Raw genomic sequence first — 16,639 nt, 5'->3', positions numbered from 1 at the left:
AGAAGTGAGGGCTTGGTCTCTCCAACTACCCAGAGGAAAATACCTGATATGGGCCCCCAGGCTAAATCTGGGGGGGATGCTTTTATGTGTCAAGCACATACCAATATAAACTGGTGAGGACCGCCTGGTCTGTAAAGTGCTAGAAATAACTCCAAACTAGCCCCAGATTTCTCCCTCAACCCCCAGAGAAGATGCTCTTCCATTTCCCTCTCTGAATCTCTGGGCTCCCTGACAGTGTCCTCTACACAAGGAGCTAGAATGTTTCTTACTGAACTCTGGAAGACTCCAGAGTTTTCCTGTGTTGGTGACCAAAGACTACTTCTGGGTCTCTAGTCCATCCCTTCACCCTGGTATCTCTGGTTGGTAAAGCAGAATCCTGTCTAAGATCCCCAGTGCCTTCCTGGATACTATATAATTAATTAGGCCTCCAATTGTTCCTTCCCTCCCCTCCCATAGATGGAGGAACCCTCTTGTCCATGGCTTAAAGGGAGACTGTCCTAATAAATGAGTCCCCAGATAGAAAATATCACAGGAAATAACTGGAGACTATTAGCATCAGCTAAAAAAATCCAAAAAATTATGTTTGCCAGTATGAGCATTCTGAATTCACTGGCTGCCTGAAAAAATACTTGGAAAAACAGACGCACAATGTTAAGAGGGAAGAAAAAAAAAATCATCACATGAGTTGCAGTGAGTTTAATGAAACTAATTCCATTGCTGGGTTCATGTGATATATAACCAGCTACGGGGCTCTGTTCTAGTGGTTTATAATGTTACTTCGCCCTCTCCACGAAATTGTTTTCCCGTAAATCTCTGTGGCCATCCATTCCTGTCTACACATTATGTTCCTAAAATAGACACCATCTAAAAAATCTCTTCAAGGAGCTTTGTGGAGGAAGGCCTAAATTGCAACACTGCTCCTAGAAGAAGGGTGCAATGGTTTGACAGCAACTAAAAAGGCAACAACCACAAAAGGGAGGTTTGCAGGAGTTTTTCACCAGCTACCCTGCTTCCCAAATGCACAGCTGAGGGGAAAGAAAGTGTCAGACGCCTGGTGAACGTGCAGAACCTCCACTTGCATCACCCTGGCGTGCTAGGTATTGCAGCAAATAGGAAAGGTAAGCTACCCACTGCTCCTAAAGCAGAAACCACCAACCTCAGCATGGAATTTTCCTATTTCTGTTTGGCATCATCCTCTTGGGGTGATTTAAAGTGCTCTATGGAGAAATATGTTCTGTTTCTACACTAGTGCATCCGAAACACCACATGAACCTGTAAATCCATAGAAAAAGGAGCTACATCTTGTAAGTGGAATAGCAACAGCGTTTGGCAATTTGCAAGTTTGCTGCTGCACCTCAGAAATAGGTAGTCACATGCACATATGGATAGAACGTTACCCTGCTTTGGCTTTAGCCAAAAAGCACAGGTAAAAAGCACCTGCCACCACTCTATTTAGGTTGATTTGTTAAAGAGGAGTGACAGCTGTCAGTGAGTAACTGAAAGCAACAAAGAGAAGCGTGAAAAGTAAATGTGGGGTGGGGGGTGTCTTCAAACACATGCCTCTAACAGGTAGGAGAGGGAATCCATGACAATGAAATGTTTGGAAAAGCCTCCCATCCACCCAGAGACATTTTGTGTGCCTTTTGGAAAAGCAAGATGCTTCACACTGGGAATGGAACAGCATCTGCAGTATCATTGCTGATAGTGACCTCTGTCTAATTAAAAGTAACTCATTATTTCCCACTTGGCATTTCACAGACAGGATTCTTGCCCACTTCCCTAAGCTCCTTTTTTAGCATTGTCCGGTTGGAGTTAGGGGGAATCAATCTTGTCCCCTTCTCGCCCAAACCATCGGGCATTTCTCCTCAACAGCCCAGCCTCAGCCTGAGGAGGCTGACCACCCCTGCAGTGCGAGGCTCCAGCAGCAGTCCTGCCTTCTCCTCCTGGCCTTAACACCCAGATCTAATTTTTGCTCCCTCCCTAAGAACACTATGACCTCTATTCGCAGCCAGTCCAGCTCTAAAGCACCAGGGACGGAGGGGGCTTCAGAAGGAGACCTTGAATAGGATCAAGGCAGGAGCTGGCCAGGCTCCAAGCTGTCTCAGGCCAAGGAATCGCATCTTGTATCAAAATGCTGAGCTGCAAAACAAGCCCCATTTCAGTTCGTGGAAGGCTGAGAGGGGAGGGGGGAGGGGAAGAAGAGCAGAAGGGGAGGAGAAGAGGGGGAGGAGGGGGCCAGCTGGGCCGAATTCACAGACGAAAATGGACTTCCTGCTCTGCCCAGTCCCTATTTCCACCGGCTCCTTTTCCAGAGGAATAACTGGAAGGAACATGTCTAACGCCGCGACGAAACGACCAGATGGCTTACCTGATGAAAAGGAAAATTACCCATCTGCAATGAGGAACTGCATCTCCCAGAGCCCAGAGGATAACAAAGTGCCTTCAGTTGCAATTGTTCAGATTCCTTCTTGCAAAAGGTGACCAAGTATTTCCAAGGGCTGCGGTCTCCCTGGGGCAGAGCACTCACACACAGACACACACGGACACATGCACACATGCACCAGAGCCCTCTGCAGCATCCTATCCTCTCGGCTTCATCCCGGCCTCACTCTATGGTACCTAATACAAATCAGCAAATAGCTTGTTTAAAAAAAAAAAAAAAAAAAAGTCGAGGTAGCGCCTTACATTATATCGCCATCTAGTGGGCCAACGTTAAATATGGTGCCGGGAGCCAGCTGTAAGTGTTCTTTCTCAGCCTCGTTTCTCTGTCTCCTTTTTCCCCCTTGGCCCTCTCATTATTCCTCCCTCTTCTTTCTCCTTCGTTTCCAATACTTCTATCCTCGGAAACACCTAATGACTCAAAGATGGAAAAGTTTAAAACTAAACTTGGCTACCTCCGAATATAGCAAATAGCTTTATCGTTTTTGCATTTTATTTTCATTTATAAGTGTTCCTTTATTCCCACTGTGACTCATTGTTATCTTTACAAATTACAAAATTGGTGAATAAAACTTTGTGTTTCTATTCAAACCTAGAGAAAATTGGGTGGTCCTTTATTACAGATCTATGGTTTTTCATTGGGGATCTACTTAAATTTTTCTTATTTGAATATTGTGATTAAGTAATAGGTTTGGTGTTATAGTGAACAGCTGAAGAGTGAGCAGATGTGAGTTTTACTTCAAGTTCAACACTAATGACCGCGTGCCTTTGAGCAAGTCACTGAACTCTTCTATAAAAACTTACATTTTCCCCATCTTTATCTGTAATTAGAGGTTAAACAAGATTATCTCCCCACTCTACATATCTATGGTTTTATTTTCTTTCACCACAGTATGTTTCCCCATCTTGTGGACATGACTTAAAACTTAATTACAATAGGATATTTTAGTAAGCAAATTTTGAATGCAATTAAACTATTAACTCTTGATAGAATTGTGAAAGCCACATATACCAGGTTTTCCTAAGACAATGGAGAATCCATGTGAAACTATTCATAACTCCAGAAACTGATAGTAGAGTTTCTGTGTTATATACTGTACTTCCAAACTGAAACAGCCTTTAACATTTGGTAGTGCATAAGCTCACCATTAACTAAGTGTAGTCATTTGTAGTAATTTGCAGTAAATATCTCATCCTGGTTGTTTTTCACCTGACATACTTATTGTTGATAACCGTCATTGCATGTGCTTTACCATTTATTAAATGACATCACCTTCAATATTTTATTTTTCTATTTTTTTACTACAGGACTGTACAATAGTTACTATTAATATTATTATAGTATTTCCCTTGCACATTTGAGAATTCTTATCAATAAGGCTCAAGGCCATACCTACAGCTTAAAAAGCAATAAAACTAAGGTTCTTGGTCCCAAAAATCCATTGTTCTTTGCAACATATCAAAAGCCCTCTTTGTTTGTTCTAGAATCACAATAATGTAATTTTTATTTCTATGTTTGCAAAACATTTACTAAACCTTAATTATAAATTACTCATGGACCCATCTCCTCATCTATAAAAGAAAGAAATTGAGTAATCATGTCCTGTTCCAGCTCAAAAATCCTACATTTTCACAAAGGCCAATCAAGGTAGCATGAGCACATTACAGAAAGTCAGTCAGTGTCTGGGAAATGGTGTTGCTCATTCTCTGGCAGTCAGGACAATGCTGAAAGGAGCTGGAGAGACTGGTGACCAATATTTGGTAAATAATTACCAGGATGTAGAAATGAAGAAGTGGAAAATAAGTCAACTAACAGGCATTTAAAAAAATTTTAGACTAACGTATTCCATATGGATAGTACTTATGGTTTAGACATATAGGCATAGAAATAAGAGCACCCCGGCCACATGCTTTAGTGCATTCCAATTGCTTATTATAGGGCACAATTTTTTGAGTGTCTGCTCATAGCTTCCCCTCTCTAATCTCCAGAAATGAACCTGTGCTCCAAAGGGCCAGAGCAGGGAGGTGTCTGACCATCTGACCCGATAAAAGAGAACAGCTGCATGTGATACTAGCAGCTGTGAGTCCAGCCTTCCCTCCCAATGCAGACTCAGGACCAGGTGAGCCAGGGTGCTGAGACGAAGGAATCTCCCGTGTATGGAAGAAGTAGTAGCAAAAAGAGCCAGAAAACTCTCACTGCCTTCCTGTTCCTGGCTCCAGTCCTTCCCAGGATCCAGATACTTTCCTGATTTGGGGTTCCATGATAGACACAAATAAACTCCATTTTTGCTTAGTTGAACTTAGTTTCTGTTACGCAGTGGAGTCCTAACTAGTCCACTCACTTGGGGAATCCTAACGCCCTCAGCCTTGAAAGCTATCAAATACTGCGCATATTCTGGGCATCTGGCACTTCATTTCATCGCTTCCTCAAGCTCCTGCTACATGCCAGTCACTCTTCCAGATACTGAGGTTACATAAGTGAACAACCCAGATCAACATCTCACCATTAGCAGAGTTTGCTCTGACACTTCAGAAAAATGGAAAACCACGCTGCTTTCGCCCACCCCCTCCCACCTCTGTATCTCTGCTCACAATCTTGACTTCTCTTCACAGACCTTCCCCCCATCTGTACATGGAAAATTCTACCAATGTTTTAGGTCACATATTCTTTTTTCTCTAATGTCTTTCTTTTTTTCTCCGTAGGTAGAATCATTTTTCTTTTGTTAATTACAGAACAACTTTACATTTTATTGTAATATTTAGTGAATGACTTAATATTTAGTGAATATTTAGTAAAATTTAGTGAAATATGGTCATTAGTAAATATTTAGTGAATATTTAGTAATATTTAGTGAAATATGGTCATTTGTTAAGGTGAAACCATTAGACCTAAAGGAATAAATAGCTGTTCTCACACAGACTCTGGGGGGAAAAAAAAAAGGCCAACATCCCACCCATTGCACAATGAGCATGTTTAATGAATAAATAGCTCTCCATTCTGTACACAGGACATTTCATTCGTCAGAGCTGAAGCAACTTAACAACATTGGTAACTTTAAATATTCCTTATGTAAGGCCTGGCAAAAAGACAAAATATGAGATTTTTATTAAATTAGGGAAATACACACTTAAAATCACTTACTCATAAAAGATGGCAAAAGATAAATTTAAATGAAACCTTCTATGTGCCGCCCTACAACGCTATGGCACTTGTTCCTCTTGACCTTGTCCTGAGAGTTTTATGTACGTATCTTATTCGCCTCCCAAATTCTAAACTCCCTGTGAAACCAGCTGTGCATTTTATTTATCTGTGTGAGTCAAGTCAATTTACTGAGATATAATTGGCTCTTTCTCACTGTTCTGTTTCCAGTTTTAAAGAAAGAATCGGTAACTTTCCCCCCTTTCCTCCCACCCTTAATGTTGGCCATTCCAAGAGATTCTCTGTAACTTGTCTCAGACGGGAGAAAGAATATAAATGCCTATGTGACAATATTTCAACCTGTGACTGCATGGACTTTAAACCGGCTAAGAGGCTTGGGCGGGGCCTTACCTGTACCAGAATGTCTAACAAGGCAAAGAGAATGAAAGCACAAGATAGCGTACAGTCTTCCCACAGTTCTTTCCACCATGAAAATTGGATTGTTGCTTTGGCACAGCTCTGCTGGGGACCAGTGGCAGCAGTTTACTATCTGATGTCCAAAAGAGTCAGGGAATAGGGCACTGGGACATCATTACAGTCCCTAAGTGTTGGGTATTAAAGAGGAAGAGAGGTATCTTAGATGGAAAATGTTGCACCGGGTCTTTTTGTCTGTCAGTTCTAAGACAGGACGCTCGCCTATTGCAATTAGAACTTTGAAAGAAAGTTCTACATTAGGAGGCTGAAGAATCTGTGTGATTAATATTAGAATATTATTTAATATTTTATTGCACAAAAAATAAAAGGAATTTGTTATCAAAACATTCTGTCTGATTTCCATCTCTTGGAGTTCTGAACTTTTTATCCAGATGCCTTATAAAAAGAGTTAACTGAATTGATTTGGGGCTCTGGTGGCAGTTGGGGATCAGACTTGAACTTTGGCTAAAATTTTCCCAGAGTAATGGTCAAATCGTTGTTTCGAACTTTGGATTTCTTTGCTCAGAATTATAAAGTACATTTAAGTTTTAAGGCAGAAAATGTTTATAGGTCCTTCAGTAATTTGCTTGGGAATTTGGCTCACCAAGTGACATGAAGCTAGGTCCTCTCTAAAGGAAAAAGATAGGGATGTTGGTGTCTGGAGTTGAACCTGGGAAGTGGTCTGATTTTGGGATGGTGCTCCAGAGGATATAATGGGGATTAATGGTGCCCCAGAGGCTGTGGGTGGTGGCAGGCCTTCTGAGAGAGCAGTGAGTGATTCCACCATGGATAGCAAATGTCAGAGCCAGAATCTGAATCCAGATCTTATGATTCTAAATCCATAGGACCACTGTATCATGACCTCACTTCAGATCTGGCTTTGCTCCTTTGTGATCAGAAGACAGAACTCAGCTAAAGCACAGCACTGCTGTGATTCCACATAGAATTTTCCTTTTGTAGATGTGAATTTCCCAGTACTTTCTTGTATAAACAGAATTCTGCAAAGACTTATTACCAATGCCTTGCTCTCCCTCAAGTATTTACTAACACAGGGACTTTAGCAACTCTTTTAGAAATAAAAACCATTTCCCGGCAGAAAATAATGAACTCTTATCTTTACTTTCCAGGTTAATTTGTCCTTTCGAAACTGAGCCAGAAGTGAATGTGGAATTTACCTGTTTTTAGATAAATAAATGCAATTAAGAACTCTCTTTTAGGACTAGAGCCAATTAGTTTTCTAGCAAGTTTAAAGTTACAGTTTCTTAATAGCACAAAATTGGCCTATTAGTTTCAGAATAGCAGTATTAGAAGGTTAACATTTGAAACTAGTAAAGTCTACACATCCTCTCCTAAACACACAAATCAGCTGTTTTATCATATTTCAGGCCCCTCACACTTGAATTTACTGAGTCAAATCTGTTATAGGGTTGTGATTTTTTTCACTCATAGATTGCCAGTTTTAAAACTACCTACAATGTTTTTCTTACTGGTTTTATTTAAAAATACTTCTTGTGTCTGCCCAGCCGGCATGGTTCAGGGGTTGAATATCAACCTACGATCCAGGAGATTGCAACTCAATTCTGGGTCAGGGCACATGCCCAGGTTTCAGGCTCGATCCCCAGTCGGGGGTGTGCAAGAGGCTGCCAATCAATGACTCTCTCATCATTGATGTTTCTCTCTCTCTATCTCTCTCTCCCTTCCTCTCTCTGAAATCAATAAAGACATCTTTTTAAAAAATATTTCTCTTGTCTGTAGAATCAGTGTGTTTGTGGGCACACAGAAATATTTTAAGTTTTACAAAAAGTTTCTAAAAAATTATTAAAATTACTCCCAATTCCCTCTCTATTAGTAGAGGATAGTAAGGGTTTTTCTTACCTCGCCACAATGCTGTATTTTAAAGTGAGAGAGAGGGAAGGAGGCTGTGGGACCACGACAGAAAGTAGGCCCTTCAGTCTCCCTGTGCTGTCCCTGCCATTCTATCCAAAGTAACGAAAGCCAGAATTTAATTATAAATCCATAGGCAATCATTTCCAAGGATGCAATTTTTCTTGTTGGAAGATTCACTGCAATTTCCTTTCAATGACATAGGCAGCCATTGGTGCTGGAGAAGAAAATAATGGTCTTCCCAAACCGAATAAATCAGTTTTATGGACAAGATACAGTAATACACAAACCTGATTTCTCAAAGGGGAATTAAATATATGACTGTAAAACATCCAATGAGGTCAACATTGCAGTATTGGTTCAAAATGGGTATTAAATTACCAAACTACTTTTTATAACTTTATAAATATTATTCTTTCTCTGTTATACAACCACCCAAGCAACATTTTAAAAAATCGCTTTATCATTTCTTGGTATATACATATATCAGGTCATTATGTTATATATCTAAAACGAATCCAATGTTATGTTAATTATATCTCCACTTAAAAAATCACTTTAGTGTTTTGTATAAATTTTCAGTTTTAAATTCTTTCTCATTCTTTCTCATTTGGGAGTCTGGTTTATTATTATTTTTCTTCAGTTAAAGTGTAAGAGTCCACTCTCAATATCTACTGAGGATAACATCAAGTCATTTTTCATAACAACAAAGTTTCCTGAAATAAGTCAGGAATATCACACCTTCAACAGCTCGCTTCCTTCATTTCTTCTGCTTAGAGACCTTCTCTTTTCGGGCTATATCCCCTCTACCCTTCATCTGTGTACCTCCCCACGCCCAATCTTTTTGAGAGCAAGAACAATGTCTTATTTAATTTCCCAAACATATGCCAGTGTTTGTGGTTGAATTAAGGTATTCTCTGAAGATAAACTGATGACATCAGCTGACTCTAGATGAATCAAAATCCCAGAATAAAATCCCACAAAAATTTATATGTAGGATAAAGTAACTTTTGTAAACTTTATAAAACACAACGTCAGCTAACATAGATGTTCATTTTGCTACTGCTTTATAGAGATGATAAGTATTGAGGAACAGTGGAGCTTGAAAGTTCTCAGAGATCATCCAAACAAGGATTCTTATTTTGGATCTGAGGAATGATGTCAAGAGAAGAGATGTGACTTGTCCAAGGTCACACAGCTAGTTTTATACCACAAAAGTCCATTCAAATTTTTTCCACGTGAAGGAAATTAATATTGAGTAGGTGCATCAGCACATAAGAAGCAAAATGAAAGTGAGTGGAATATTTCTAGAAATGCCACAATTGATTTTCACTCATGTTGTGACCAAGAGACGGATGTGATGGAGTATATGACTGCAGCCACTGTTTAAGAAGGTGATGGACTAACCAACATTGGTTTTAGCAAAGGTTAAAGAAAATGACTGTCCTTCCGTCTAGCTTAATTAACCACAAAGGGTTCAAGCTCAAGGGCATGAGCACCGGCTACTCCGAGTGTAACACTGACAGATTTTAGGAATGCAGGCCCAGGAGATATCCGGGAAGCAAATGGTTAGGAAGTTCTAGAATTTCTTTGAAAAACCAAAATGTAATCTGAAAATATATTTTCTGTTTCTTTAAAATCATAAACCCTATTTACATGGCAGTCAGCTTTCATATATGGAAACAAAATTTAATGTTTCATATGCTTGAGTTTTATTCCTTTCTTTAAACTTATAAAAGCTCCATAAAGCTTTGACTCTTGAAACAAGATCAAATATATCACAATATTTAAAGCATTGTGTCCAGAGCTACTGCCACAGAAGGATAAATAGAGGAAAGAAAGATAAATGTAAATTTTTAAAAATGCATGAACAGTCATAAAAAGCTAAGTTACTGTATCGGCCTCTATTCTCTGCTTACATGTGCTCTTTCCCATCCTCTTAAGTCAATTAAACATTATATTTGGGTTTTTGCAGGATCTATGTCATGTAGCAATTTTCCCCCCTTTGCAGAGAAGAGTCAGTTAAAGCTAGTGTTGGATTGATCACTTATTGGAACCTAATACCAGTTTGCTATTTTAATATATCTTTAAACCAACGACATCATTTGTCTACATATCAAAGAGGTTTAATTAGATGTTTTTTATGAAGAGGACTGTTTTTACAACTAAAGTAAATAACTGATATTTAAGAAGACAGCTCTTTACAGAATAAAGGTGAACTTTGCTATAACTTAGCATAAGTAAACATGTAGTTCCTGTTCCCTTAAAGGATTCTTTCCAACATCTTTTTCTGTTCATGTTCAAAGGCAGAAAGCCATTGACTTTACCAAGAGCAGAGCAAAGCTCTCTGTAATGTGTGCATATGTCATTAGAATTAGGTGCTGCTGTGTTTCTCAGGGAGATCAACACCTTTCACACATCCTTAAGCAGTTTCAACCTTCAGAAATCTACTTAACAAATTTACACAAATCATCTATGGTTACATGTCTTCTTCTCTCTTCCCTTGGGAAAAGCAACAATTCCACTGTGGGCCAAATAAAGGACAGAGGTCATTCAGGGCCCGCTTCAGGGCTTCAAACTCTTTACAACAGATTGCCAAATAAGTGGGGAGAAGTCCTCAAGGAGAGCCAGATGATAATTATATTTAGTCCAGTCTTCCCAGAATGCCTTGGAAATTTTGTGGCCCATGAACTGAGCTGCTGCTTCTGGGATTGTCTCGATTCATATCGGACAGCAGAGCACCAGGGTGTCTTACGCACCACTGGGATCACTGGGGGCTCGGGGGCAGGAGAGAGGTGCTAGGCAGCCGCGCTCCATTGCCTATGGGCGGACTCCTGTATCTGGTCTTCTGTAGAGGGGTGAAAGAGATTTCTCTACTCATTAGGTAATGTTGACATGACAGTACCACTTTAATATTTTCCATGGCACTTGGGACATAAAGAAGCTCAGAGACTGATATACCTGTTTCAATGTTCCACTCAGTCTCTTTGAAAGTCTTTACATTCTGGGTGTTATCATTACATTAAAATAACCTGCGTCCCTGCTCTCTGTGGGGAAGAGTAGGCTGGATAGCAGGAAAGGGCTCTTTCTGCGTCTGCACTTCCTTAATTAACACATTTTCCACGGGACCATTTATATTTCTGCCCCGCCCCCTTACTTTTTCTGCAACTAGGCAAATACAGAATGGGGAACTTTCCATGACTTCAGCAATGATGAAACACAGACATCATTTGCCCTTCTTCATGTGGTAGTTGCTTCTAAGATTTCATATGTTATATGTATAATTTAATATATTCATATATATCTCTATATATCTATATATACTATATCTCAGCTGTTTGTTAATGTCCTAACTCCCTTTTTCTGCCTTCCTGTTCCTCTCCCGTCTGCTCCCCAAGACAGCAGTACCTTTACCGGTTTTTCATTTGCCCAGCTCTTCTCTACGGAGTCACAACAGAGCTACCTACCCTTCCGTGAAGCATCAAATGCAAACGCTTTCAAATTGCATCCCCGAGTCAGTCAGGATTCTGGCAGGAAATAGATTACACATTCAAAAGGGGCTAAATGAGCCCTGGCAGGTGTTGCTCAGTGGTTAGAGCATTGGCTCGTGCACCAAAGGCAACCAATCAATGTGTCTCTCTCACATTGATGTTTCTCTCTCTTTCTACCCCTTCCCTCCTTCCCTTCCACTCTCTAAAAAAAATCAGTGGGAGAAACATCCTCCGGTGAGGATTAAAAACAAGGGGGTTTAAATGGAAATGTACCGGAGAAACTATTTTCTAAGTAGGTGAAGATGGTTGATAAGCATCCAGGAACCTGCAAAGAAATGAGCCAGCGCTGCCCCTTGATCTGAATAGGCCAGAGGAGGGAGCAGGGGCACCAGATTCCAGCGAGCACTGGGGCTTTAGGAGCCTGGGCAGGGGGTTACCCGTAGAAGAATGTCACCTCTTCCTTAGGCTGGAAGCGGGGGTGTGGTGGGAGAGATCCTCCAGTTTTCTACTAATGACTGCCTTGGGCAAAAACTCCAAAGAAGCAAGAAGACAAGGGCTCCCAGATTATGTCTAACCATGGCAAATGGCCTTTGGGGGCGAAGGGTCTTTCCAGCCCCTGGTCCCACTTCTACCTGGCATTTCACTCCCACCACTCTCTTCTTTGGGGGTGAATTCTGCAGCCTCTGCTGGCGGGACCCCTTTTCCATGGCCAAGCTCATGCTGCGCTCTGCAATGCTGTTCCCTCCATGTGCATGCATAGTTCTAATTCTGCACATCTCGTGGTGCCTCATCGTCTTGTGTTGGCTCCCTTACGCCCACTCTGTGTATAGTCCCTTCATTCACACTGTCCTTAAAACTTCCATTCCTTTGCAAGCAGACATAGGATGACTTGGAAGTTCTACCAAGTGTGAAGGGCTGGTGGGAAGTAGAGAAAAGAACTGTGTCCCATCTTATCTCTAAAAACACTCCTTTCATTTTGCTTTAAAAATCAAGCACATAAATTTAAAGTATTTTGTCTAGATAAACATTTTTATGATACTTTAATACTCTTAGCACAGTGTTTAGTATACAGTAGGTACTCAGAAATACATTGATATTCCAACATCACTGTTTTCAAATATTTTCTAATAATGATTTAAGAGAAATAATCATTGATATATGCTGAAACCTCACAGCAATCTCCTGAAATAGATTCTGATATCATTATCACAATTTTATAGATAAGGAAACTGAGACTCAGAATAGTTTAGTAACTTGGCCAAGGTCACACAGTAAGGACATGATTAAGTGTGGTTTTGAAACCAACAACCTGTCTTCAGAGTACCGAATCTTACCACATCCATACTTTCTTGTTTTATATAAACCTCTGCAATGTCACATTATTAAAATCATTGTGGTAAGTCTCTGGGATCCAAGTTTAAAGGCAAACAAGTGGGAGATGACAGAGCTGCTCCTCAGTGGGCTGGACTACATCACATTACACTCACGCAGGATGCAATGGTGGAAAGACATTTCTACATGTGGCCAACCCAAGACAGTTTGTAGGTGTGCAATAGATTGACAGCCCGCTTTCTGCCAAACATGTTGGGGGGTGGTGCAGTCTGTGGTGGGTTGGGAGGGTGGCAGATGGCAGTGCTTTCTTTTCACTTGTTTTGGATTCTTCAATCTTCCACAGAATGTGAAAGAATGTAACTATGTTTGGAAATACACTCGCCAAGTCAACAAATAAACTAAACACAGGGGGAGTGGAGGGGAGAAGCTTGCCTCAGTCTGGCGATGCTTTAGTTTCCAGAAGTCCACATTTGTTACAAATGGAGAGGCCCTAAAAGCAGAACTGCAGATCATGAACATTTCACAAGACTGCTTTGGCAAAGTTTCATGTTGCAAACACCATACTCAATTAGCTGTTTTTTTCTCAGCTCCTTTTCTAAAAACAAAAAGTAAAGTGCTTTCTGGCTCTGCTTGATATTTGTGAAGACAAAAAACACCATACTTTCTAAGTTTTGAAGCTTTGCTCCTCAAAATATGGCAGTGGGCTCCCAGCATGGGCATCTCTTGGGAGCTTGTGAAAATGCAGAATCTTGGGCTCCACTCCTCCCTGCTAAAGCAGAATTTGCATTTTCACAAGATCATAAAGTGATACGTGTACACATTAAAGTCTGAAAAGTAATACCGCTGGCAATGACCTTCACAGCCTACCTCAGATTCTTAAGACTACCCACATCTCTCTGTACCCGGCAAGTATAAATCATCCACTGTCCTTCTCACCATTCTAACACTCCCACCCACCTTTGGAAGGTGTGCTTATACAACTGAGTCAGTCAGGTACTCCCCTTCTTCCACCAAGAAAACTCCTGACCTACCCTTCAAGTAACATTTGAATGTCAATTGTCCATTCTGGACCTTCCCTTCCCAGTTTCTCTTCCCCCAGGACCATTCTGCAAAGGCAGTCACTGTTAATTTTTTTTTTTTTAAGCTTTTCTGAAATTTCTTGTGCCTATCCAAGCATCTGAAATATGTTTTATATCATTTATTTTCAGAATTGACAACATATTATATGTATTGATGTACACCTTGTTTGATGTACATAATTTATCTTGAATTTCTTATCTTGTTATTACTTAGGGGTGGGGAACATCCAGCCTGTGGGCCATATAAGGTCCTTGAAATAATTTAGTCTGGCCTTGCCAAGGCAACCACAGGCGGGACTCAAAATTCAATAAATCTAGGAGCTTTTTTCATAGCTAATTTTTAAGTTGATAATTTCATATGGCCCCCAAATAATGTTATAAATATCCAGATGGCCCTTGGCAGAAAAAAGGTTCCCTACCCCTGGTTAGGGTCTCACAAGGCTTGCAAGCAAGATTCCCCACCCCTAAGTCTTAGGGTATGTATCAGTCCAAAATTTACTTAATCAGTCCTCAAATGATAAACACTTATTTCTAGGGTTTTTTGGTTTGTTTTTGCTTTTTTTGTTGTTTGCTATTTCGAACAATGCTGGCGTAAAACATCACTTTACAAACTCTTTTCCCACTTGTACAAGTTTTCTGTAGGCTTCATTCTCAGGAAATGGCCCTGCTGGGTGGAAGGGTAAGTGCCTTTTAACTTTGGTAGATATAGAGACTTCCCTTCAAAGTTTTGGCACCGTTTTCTACTCTAGCAACAGCATTAAGAAACCTGTTTCCCACACCTTTGCCTTGTGGACCCTGAGAAAGAAGGTGATTTCTAAGAAGGGCCCCTGGTGGCTAACTGGGCTCAAATTTTAAAAAAGCAGAGCCTAGCATCCATTTCTGCACAGGAGTCACTCAGGCAAACTGCACTCGAGGGAGAAGCCTGCACTGCCTGCCTCTGCACTTGTCTGCCCGGCTGCAGCTTCTGCCATCGGAGCAGCCCTTACAGAGGAGCTCCTGAAATACTATTGCAACCAGTAGGACTGAGGCTACCCCATCCGACTGGAGTTGTGTAGCTACAGCCTCATCAACAGCTTCACTGACCAGTCAGACTGACTCCATCCAGACCAGTCAGGACAGTGCTTCTGGGCCCAGCTGCAAGGACCGGGAGCCCCGTTTCCATGAGGATGAGCCAGTCAGGGACCGGGAGTGGATGCTTCTGTCTGTGTGAGCCGGCTTCTCTGCGGCTCTAAGAGCGCACTCCCTTTCCCACCAAAGACTAAAGACTTCATTTCCCTTGCTGAGCTGAAACGCTGAAGATGTCTCCCCAGACCAGAGCAGAGCAGGGCAGGCCAGAGCACAGCGGCCCAGCACAGGGCAGAGCCGGCCAGCGAGGAGCAGAGCAGAGCTGTCCAGACAGAGAGGGCCTGGCCCCAGGGCTGCCTCACAGCCACGCGGTACCACAGTTGACCTCTTTTGCACTGAATAAAGTTTCCTTCTTCACCACACCCCAAATTGGGGGTTCCTGTTGATGTTGAAGACCATTCATGGGTTGACAGCTATCAGTAGGAATTATCAAACTTTTTTCTTAATTGAGAAGTGACGTTTAGATCAAGTTTTGACTTTACCTAGGAGTCTCCTATAGGAGTTTACTAGGAGAAATTCAAAGTATCTGGAGGAGAAAGAGAAACTGCATTCTAAGAAAAGGGGTACTATTTACAGACAAATGTGAGGTTGGGTCTGTGGAAGTGGCTAGGGTTTGGATAGGTTGGCAGTTGGCCAGATCACACAGGGCCTGGTGCACCTGCTAGAGGAGGAAAGATGGGGCTGTGTTCACAAAGAAACCAGGAGAATATAGTGTTGAGAAGCTAAAACCAAATATTTTGTTTTTTCTTTCCACCAGTTTGAGGGAGCCATCTACTACTGACTAATACTAGCAGTGCCCTTATAATTGATTTATTTGTTCCTAAAACCCTATTTAGACAAGGTGAGTGTGCATGTGGGAGGGTTGGCTAATTGTCAGGTCAATGTTTAATAAATCTGGGGACCAAAACATTTCTTTCTGAAGTCCCAATTGTGCTAATACAAAATTTTCTATAATGCTTTCACTCAAATTCTCTTACTATTCCTGCCACTTTCCCTTCCCCCATTATTAGATGATCACAGTATGTTTTAGGAAATTTCATATGGAATTTATCCCCAAATGAGACAGTCCTAACAGAACATTGATATCCTATCTTAGATATCCTATTTCACTGCTTCACTTTTTGGATATAGAAATAAATATAATGCCACTTTATGAGAGAACTATAATTTCATTTAAAAAAGAATCAGTAATTTTTCACAAATGAGCATATTTATCAAATAAAGTCTAAATCATGAGATATATGTAACTAATAATGCACTTCAGGATAATAATAAAATGTCAGTATTAAGAGTCACTTATCTGTCTTTAATTATCAATGGATAAATCAAATGAGTCTATTAAATCTGACCATCTTGGATTTGGTTGCTATTTGTATAATCACATTCCAGAGTTAAACTGATTTGCACAGAATATTAGAATTAGAAAAAAATATGAGGAATTATTTAATTTAGACTGTTGTCAAAGAATTCACATTAGCTTGGTAGAAATCTGTTTGGTTTTTATCTTTAGGTCAACAAATTGTGTGTGTGTGTTTTCTGAAATAAATAAAATAAGTGTAATTTTAAATTTCTTTTCCAGTAATATTTATTTGTCCTCCCAATAATTGTTTCTTATACTATGGAGAAGAAATTCTACATTTCCTAGGCTTTTCAAATCTCTCAAAGAATTATTTATC

General features: G+C 40.5%; 1 protein-coding gene across 1 annotated transcript in view; it reads right to left on the bottom strand.

Annotated features, from left to right (window-relative positions):
- The window catches only part of SCN1A (sodium voltage-gated channel alpha subunit 1), a 101,876-nt gene extending 99,265 nt beyond the window's left edge, over positions 1-2,611 (bottom strand). The window contains exon 1 of the mRNA XM_081142172.1: positions 2,369-2,611. The gene's annotated coding sequence lies outside the window, so the exon portion shown is untranslated. The remainder of the gene's footprint in view (positions 1-2,368) is intronic.
- Positions 2,612-16,639: the final 14,028 nt, after the last annotated feature.

The sequence above is a fragment of the Miniopterus schreibersii genome (genome assembly GCF_964146895.1).
Source record: "Miniopterus schreibersii genome assembly, chromosome: 7".
NCBI lineage: Eukaryota > Metazoa > Chordata > Mammalia > Chiroptera > Miniopteridae > Miniopterus > Miniopterus schreibersii.
The sequence above is the reverse complement of the archived record's forward strand: the minus strand, read 5'-3'. Positions and strand labels throughout refer to the sequence as shown.